This window comes from Gobio gobio (genome assembly GCF_949357685.1).
Source record: "Gobio gobio genome assembly, chromosome: 25".
In the NCBI taxonomy this organism is placed as follows: Eukaryota; Metazoa; Chordata; class Actinopteri; order Cypriniformes; family Gobionidae; genus Gobio; species Gobio gobio.
This window is the reverse complement of record NC_137121.1, coordinates 7,517,996-7,525,716: the sequence shown is the minus strand read 5'-3', so window position 1 is coordinate 7,525,716 and position 7,721 is coordinate 7,517,996. Positions and strand designations below refer to the sequence as shown.

General features: G+C 43.7%; 1 protein-coding gene across 1 annotated transcript in view; it reads left to right on the top strand.

Annotated features, from left to right (window-relative positions):
• Window positions 1–3,922: 3,922 nt before the first annotated feature.
• slc25a22a (solute carrier family 25 member 22a) overlaps window positions 3,923–7,721 on the top strand; it is a 29,826-nt gene continuing 26,027 nt past the window's right edge. Inside the window, exon 1 of the mRNA XM_079808966.1 lies at window positions 3,923–4,038. The gene's annotated coding sequence lies outside the window, so the exon portion shown is untranslated. The remainder of the gene's footprint in view (window positions 4,039–7,721) is intronic.

The window sequence follows — 7,721 nt, the reverse complement described above, 5'->3', positions numbered from 1 at the left end:
TTAATTGCGATTAATTCGATATATATATAATTTTGTATGGTAACCAGAATGCTGTTTTTTGGTTGTATCAATGTTTGTCATGAAAATTTAACAACAAATTTAAATAATAAATTAAAGGCAGCATAATCAAATATCACCATGATATACAAATATTGAGGCATTTTATAATAATAATTGAGATGATAATAATGCAAAAAATAAAACCACATTTTCATAGCATAAGAAATTAAATATATATTTTGTATGGTACACTGTAAAATATTTCCCCGTTAATTTACAGTAAACTACAGGCAGATATTTAACAGTGCACCTACTATAATCTAGCCTGGCTCCGCCCTCCTCATACGAACTTCCGCTCAATTTTCATTTTCCTTCAGTACTCCGTCTGGGACTGCGGTATATTCTTAGGTTTTCTCCGAACAAATTTTAACCGGTCCAATCAGCGAACAGAGGGAGTGGCTGAGAGCGATGGCGTTGATGTCGTGCGCTAGTTTGAGTTGTAGTTCAGTAATGGCGGCGGAGAAAGATGCGAGCGAAGCCATTCATTCTGTTGTGGCCCCGCTTCCGTATATCCAGAAGTTAAAGCCGGAGCCAGAACAATCTTTGCTGAGTTCTGTTGGTGGCCATGATGTTGTGTCCCGGGAAAAGTTTGATTTTCCAGCTCGCTCCGTTAGTGGTGAAGGAGTTGCTGAAGCCCTATTTGCACGGTAATTGTTTCTCGGAAGGTATTGTCATCATTTACAGGGGCTAGTCAGTGATTTTATTGCCGTCCGTCTCCCACCACCCCAGTAAAAATCCTCGGCCGAATGACCTGCTTTAGACAAACACAAGGTTGTGTGGTCATTTAATTGCTGTCCGAATCCACATCTCTGAGTTTTCAAGAATATATCACTTCAAAATTCACTGTTTATATCCTTTTTGGCCACTGCAGAGCACCGTACGGTTGCGCTTCGCTGTCATTTGGATGCATTTCTAGACTTGTATTTCTTTAAATGCTGGCAAGTGTTTACCAGAGCAATATATTTCATCACGCTCAAAAAATAAAAAGAAGAAAAGCACGTAAACATTTGAATTGGGCCGTTATTTACGGCAGAATTTATTCTTATCATACCAAGCATATGATATTTTATTTACAGCACAATCATGTTACGGACCACGTGAGCAGCTCCTGATCACAAAACTCTCCCCTTCACTGTGAATAAATCATAATCCGAATGCACACGTTTTAGGTTTTATCACTGAGGTGGCTGCACATTTATTTTTACGGACTTCCATGTGAGAAACAGGTGAACGGCGCATGACACACGTCACGACCAAACGTTAGCGATTGGTTATGGCAGATCCAGAGCGGCTCTGGGCAGATCCAATAGTTTTAAACTTCAACAGAGTTCCCGCCTTCAAGGAAGTGAACGCTTGTCAATGGAGAGCGGCCAGACTCTCTGTACAAATGAAATGGACGAGAGTCTGGTAGGACCAGGCTAACTGTAATCTGCAACAGTTTAATACTGTAAAAATAATTACTAAATAAATTGGCAAACTGGTCACAGGGGTGATGAATTGAGAAATCAACTTTCCTTTGAGCCTTTGCTACATAAAAGTTAATCGTGATATAAGAATATCCTGCAAGTTTCAGAGCTGAAAACGTCCTTGTTAGTCGAAGAAAAGCTATTATTGACACCAGGCCCAGAAAACGAGAATATGTCGATCATTGACGTATTAGGATGTAGAAGCACCGCCTCAAGCCCCGCCCACCGACTCGTGGAGCTAAACGATGCGGAATCGATTGTAAACGAGACACAGGTCGAGTCTGGATTTGCAGACATATTGAGATTAAAACACAACGCTGTGCTTCTATATTGGATCTGACAGGAACGGTGTAACACACACATGTGAGTAAAACATGTTTATATGTGTTAGTGTTGCATTGTTACAGATCGTTTGATATCTATTGATTACACACCTTAGCACGCGCTCACAGGCTGGAGAAGCTGTTATTGGTTCATTCGGGATCAGACTCGGACCGGTAACGCCAGCTCGCAAAGCCTCAGGGCTATGTGTTTTTCAGACGGGCTATCACCGGCCTGTCGGCGCGTGTGTATGGTTCGCGGTTATATTCACTGATGATCGAGCGAAATGATACAGAAATATCATTCCAATCAATGGCGGGTGGATGAGAGATGAATCATTGTGTTTGTTTGATAAAGATATTTAGCGAGCTCTGGCTGTGGGCTGGGCGATTCATTCTGGTTTGCCGTTTGCCACACGCTGTCACTGACAGGAGCAGAAGCTCATTAAATATGCAAATCTTATCCAATCCCAGCCGTGGGCGTTTACTTCCAAGTCTTCAGTGCGACACGCCCATCAAAACCGACCATTTTTCAGAGAGCCTCAAAACCAAGGCAGAAAATAGCCTATTACTTATTGATTATGATGTTTCTGAATGTAAAAACCACAAGAACGTCATAAGTTGACCTCAGACAACAGTATAAAATAAAAATAAAAAGCCAGTTCATGACCCCTTTAATTGAATCGTCTTCTTATTCTTCTTTCTCACATAGTAAACTATTCAAGTAATGTAATGTTAATCCTTTTTTGGTTGCACGTCTGTTGATGGGATTTGATGATATGTGATTTTCCTCTAAGTTGTTATCAGGCTCAAGCACGTGACTATAATACAAAATGCTGTATTATGATAATACTATTATCCCGTAAAACTGAACAGTAGCTTGCCGTTATACATTTGCTCGTCAAATTCTGCCTCATTTAAAGTATATTCAGCTGTATTCATGAAGAACGGTAGATTACGGTACAAAATGTCCCGTATTTTTACAGCAATTTTTTACAGTGTAACCAGAATGCTAATTTTTTTGCAGAATTTTAATTGTATCAATGAGAAAGTGAATGTATGCGTGTGTGTGTGTGTGTGTGTGTGTGTGTGAGTACAGTATGTATGTATCTATATAGTATGGTATATATAAAATGTCTAAAGTTTTATAATATATATATATATATATAAAGTGCTGTCAAAATTAGGCATGCTATTAATTTTTTCAGTTTAATGTGTTAAAAATATTTAACACAGCATCCGTTTTTTCTGTCATCCTATTTTAAATTGCGATCAATTAGTTCATTTTTTTATCAATTGACAGCACTAATATATATATAATTTAGTATTTTTGTAATTGCATCAATGAGAAAGTGAATGTGTGTGTGTGTGTGTGTGTACAGTATGTATGTATGTATATATATATATATATATATAGTATGGTATATATATATAATGTCTTAAGGTTATGAGTGTTTTTATTTTTTTGCACTGTCATCTTCATCATTATGATTATTAAATGCCTCAAGATTTGTACATTATGGTATGTGTGTGTGTATACAGTATATATGGTGTGTTTTTTGCTTTATAAATGAGAACTTGGTGGTATAAAGTGCTTATTTGTCATGAAATTAATGCAAAAATACACAAAAATCCTAAAGGACATAAAGACGGGCTTATTCTTTTCTTTATGCAAAATCAAAACCGAATGTATGCAGTAGTGCAATATGAGCAGGACATGGGTCTCGTGACATTCATCCTCGCACAGCATTATGAACATCTGGACAATACAAACGACATATTGTTACACATTCTTCTGGGTTTGTGTGTGTGTGTGTGTGTGGGGGGTGTATTCTTCAATCCAGCCTTTTGATGTAGGATCCTTTTATCCCCTATATTTAACTCAAGGTCACCGTTGCGTCACGGCCATGACGTCAGCACGCGTTTTTCGCCTTCGCTTTAAACGCAGAAAAATCCGCGGGCGCAGTGACCAGTAGGCGGCGTCCGAAACAGCCGTTTCTCCCGTCCTCTCCTCTCCTCCTCCTCCTCCTCCTCCTCCTCCCGTCGTGTCGTGCTTTTACTCCCTCCCTTTCCTCCAGCACACGAACGCGAGTAACACCGGCAGCTTTAACTGTTATCACACTGTCACCGGAGGAGGAACAGCACATGAAGCCATAATAATCCGGGATAACGGGAAAAAACTGCAGGATCCGGTATGTAGCGCTCTTCTATAACACCAGCGTTTGTAACATATTCATATTAATGTTCGTGTTGCATAGGGAAACCTTGTTGAAATTGAAGGGTTATTTATTGTTATGAATTAAATCTGCAGAGGAAACAGAAATAACGGTACAGCGGTTCATACGAGGTGATGCGGGGGATCGGTTCCCGTTATTTGGCAAAACGCGACGTGACGCAAACGTGACAGACCTAACGTTAACGGACAAACGTGAACGCGCCTCTTTGACAGTTTCGTTCATTCTAACGTCGGTGTTCTAGTTTGGGTTCCGCGCGCGCGAACATCTGTTTTTCATCATACAGCGGCGCGCGTTTCATCTGCGTGTTTTTTTTTACCGGTCGTGCGTTTAGTTGGCGTCGATCCCCGCGGGATTAAGGGATCCCACGGACGCGGGAGCGTGGAATCTGATCAGAGGCATTAAGACGGGACTGTATGTCTACTGATCCGCAGCGGATCATCACCAACATCAGGGCGCTGCGGCGCGCGCGTTCTCGAGGCGTCGTGCGCGCTCTCGAATCTCAGATTTGAACGGGATTCTCTGCAGCAGAATTATGTCATCGGACACTATCGGCGACCTCGTTCACAAACTGCAAATATTTCTTCACCGATTTCTTTTCTTCTTATGTATATTTTGGCAATATGTTTCCCAGTGATGAAAGAACGGCGTCCTTGGCCTAAAAGCAAACGGCCTTTACATAAAAGCGCTGTAGTATCGTGACATTAAACTGGGAATACCATGTAAATGCCTCATAATACATGCATTACTGTACCGTGTAAATATGGTGTCGCGTTATTACAATACTCATATACCATGGGATGTAAATGGCACTATATAATGTGCTTCAGATGAAACTGTGGGACTGTGAGATAAAGGCATGGTAATATCATGGTACTTTTCTCAACGGCTTAATGTGGTTTGAAATAATTGTGATATTTGCCGTCTTCGGCTGTTTCTCGTATTGATTAATCTTTAATAATCTTCACCTTTACAATCTGTTCTCTGGTGACCTTTAGTGTAAGTGAAGCGCCGGCTCACAGGGCAAAGGTCAGCGATAGTTAAGAGCAGCTCACTCACTGATAACAGCTTTCTTCAGATCTACAGGCCCTGTGGAGACACTCCCCTGCTAGCTCACTTCAGAAGAACAAGCATTTCAATTATTTGACCGATTTTACTTTTATATTTTTATGTTGTTTAATATTTGTGCCGGCATAATTAGATACAACAGTGCAAATACATTTTTAAACCTTTTTTTTTTAAATTCTTACTGACTTGATAGTGAGCATCGTGAGAGAAAATGAGAGTGAAACCGAATACAGTCTGAACGCACACACACTCTCTCTCTCTCTCTCTCTCTCTCTCACACACACACACACACTCGCTCACTCACTCTCACACACTCAGACCCACTAACTCACTCTCTCACACACTTGCTCACTCACACTCACTCACACACTCGCTCGCTCACTCACTCTCTCACACACTCACTCACACACTCGCTCGCTCACTCACTCTCACACTCAGACCCACTAACTCACTCTCTCACACACTCGCTCGCTCACTCACTCTCACACTCAGACCCACTAACTCACTCTCTCACACACTCAATCACACACTTGCTCACTCACACACTCACTCACTCTCACACACTCACTCACACACTTGCTCACTCACACACTCACTCACTCACTCTCTCACACACTCACTCACACACTCGCTCACTCACTCTCACTCTCACACACTAACTCACTCACTCTCACACACTCAGACCCACTAACTCTCTCACACACTCACTCACTCACTCACTCACTCTCTCACACACACACACACACACACACACACACTCACACACTTGCTCACTCACACACTCACTCACACACTCGCTCACTCACTCGCTCTATCACACACTAACTCACTCACTCTCACACACTCAGACCCACTAACTCTCTCACACACTTGCTTACTCACACACTCACTCACTCTCTCACACACACACACACACACACACACACACACACACACACACACACACACACACACACACACACACACACACACACACACACACACTCACACACTTGCTCACTCACACACTTGCTCACTCACACACTCGCTCGCTCACACACTCACTCACACACTTGCTCACTCACACACTCGCTCGCTCACACACTCACTCACACGCTCACTCACTCGCTCTATCACACACTAACTCACTCACACACACACTCGCTCGCTCACTCACTCTCACACACTCAGACCCACTCCCTCACTCTCTCACACACTCACTCACACACTTGCTCACTCACTCACACACACGCTCGCTCACTCTCACTCACACTCGCTCACTCACTCACTCACTCTCACACACTCAGACCCACTCACTCACTCTCTCACACACTCACACACTCGCTCGCTCACTCACTCTCACACACTCAGACCCACTAACTCACTCTCTCACACACTTGCTCACTCACACACTCACTCACTCACTCACTCACTCACTCACACACTCACTCGCTCACTCACTCACTCTCTCACATACTCACTCACACACTCGCTCACTCACTCACACTCGCTCACTCACTCACACACTCACTCACACACTCGCTCACACTCACACTCACTCACTCACTCACTCACTCACTCACTCACTCACTCACTCACTCTCACTCACACACACTCACTCGCTCGCTCCCTCACTCACTCACTCACTCACTCACTCACTCACTCACTCACTCACTCACTCACTCACACTCGCTCACTCACTCACTCACTCTCTCACACACTCACTCACACACACACTCGCTCACTCACTCTCACTCACACACACTCACTCGCTCCCTCACTCTCACACACTCAGACCCACTCACTCACTCTCTCACACACTCACTCACACGCTCGCTCACTCACTCACTCTCACACACTCAGACCCACTAACTCACTCTCTCACACACTCACTCAAACACTTCTCACTCACTCACTCACTCACACTTGCTCACTCACTCACTCGCTCTATCACACACTAACTCACTCACACACACACACACACACACACACACACACTCACTCACTCACTCTCACTCACTCAGACCCACTCACTCACTCTCACACACTCACTCACACACTTGCTCACTCACACACTCGCTCACTCACTCACTCACACACACTCACACACTCACTCACTCACTCACTCACTCACTCACTCACTCACTCACTCACACTTGCTCACTCACTCACTCACACACTCGCTCACTCACTCACTCTCACTCACACACACACACGCACGCACGCTCGCTCGCTCACTCACTCTCACTCTCACACACTCAAACCCACTCACTCTCTCACACACTCACTCTCTCTCTCTCTCTCTCGCTCACTCACTCTCTCTCTCACACAATCAAACACTCTCTCTCAGACACACTCACTCACTCAGACAAACTCACACTCAAACACACTCCTCTCACACACACTTAAACACTCTCTATCTCTCTGAGACACTCACACACTCACTCGCTCACACACTCGCTCACACACTCGCTCACTCACACTCGCTCTATCACACACTCACTCACACACTCGTTCGCTCGCTCACTCACTCTCTCTCTCTCTCTCGCTCACTCACTCTCTCTCTCTCTCACACACTCAAACACTCTCTCTCA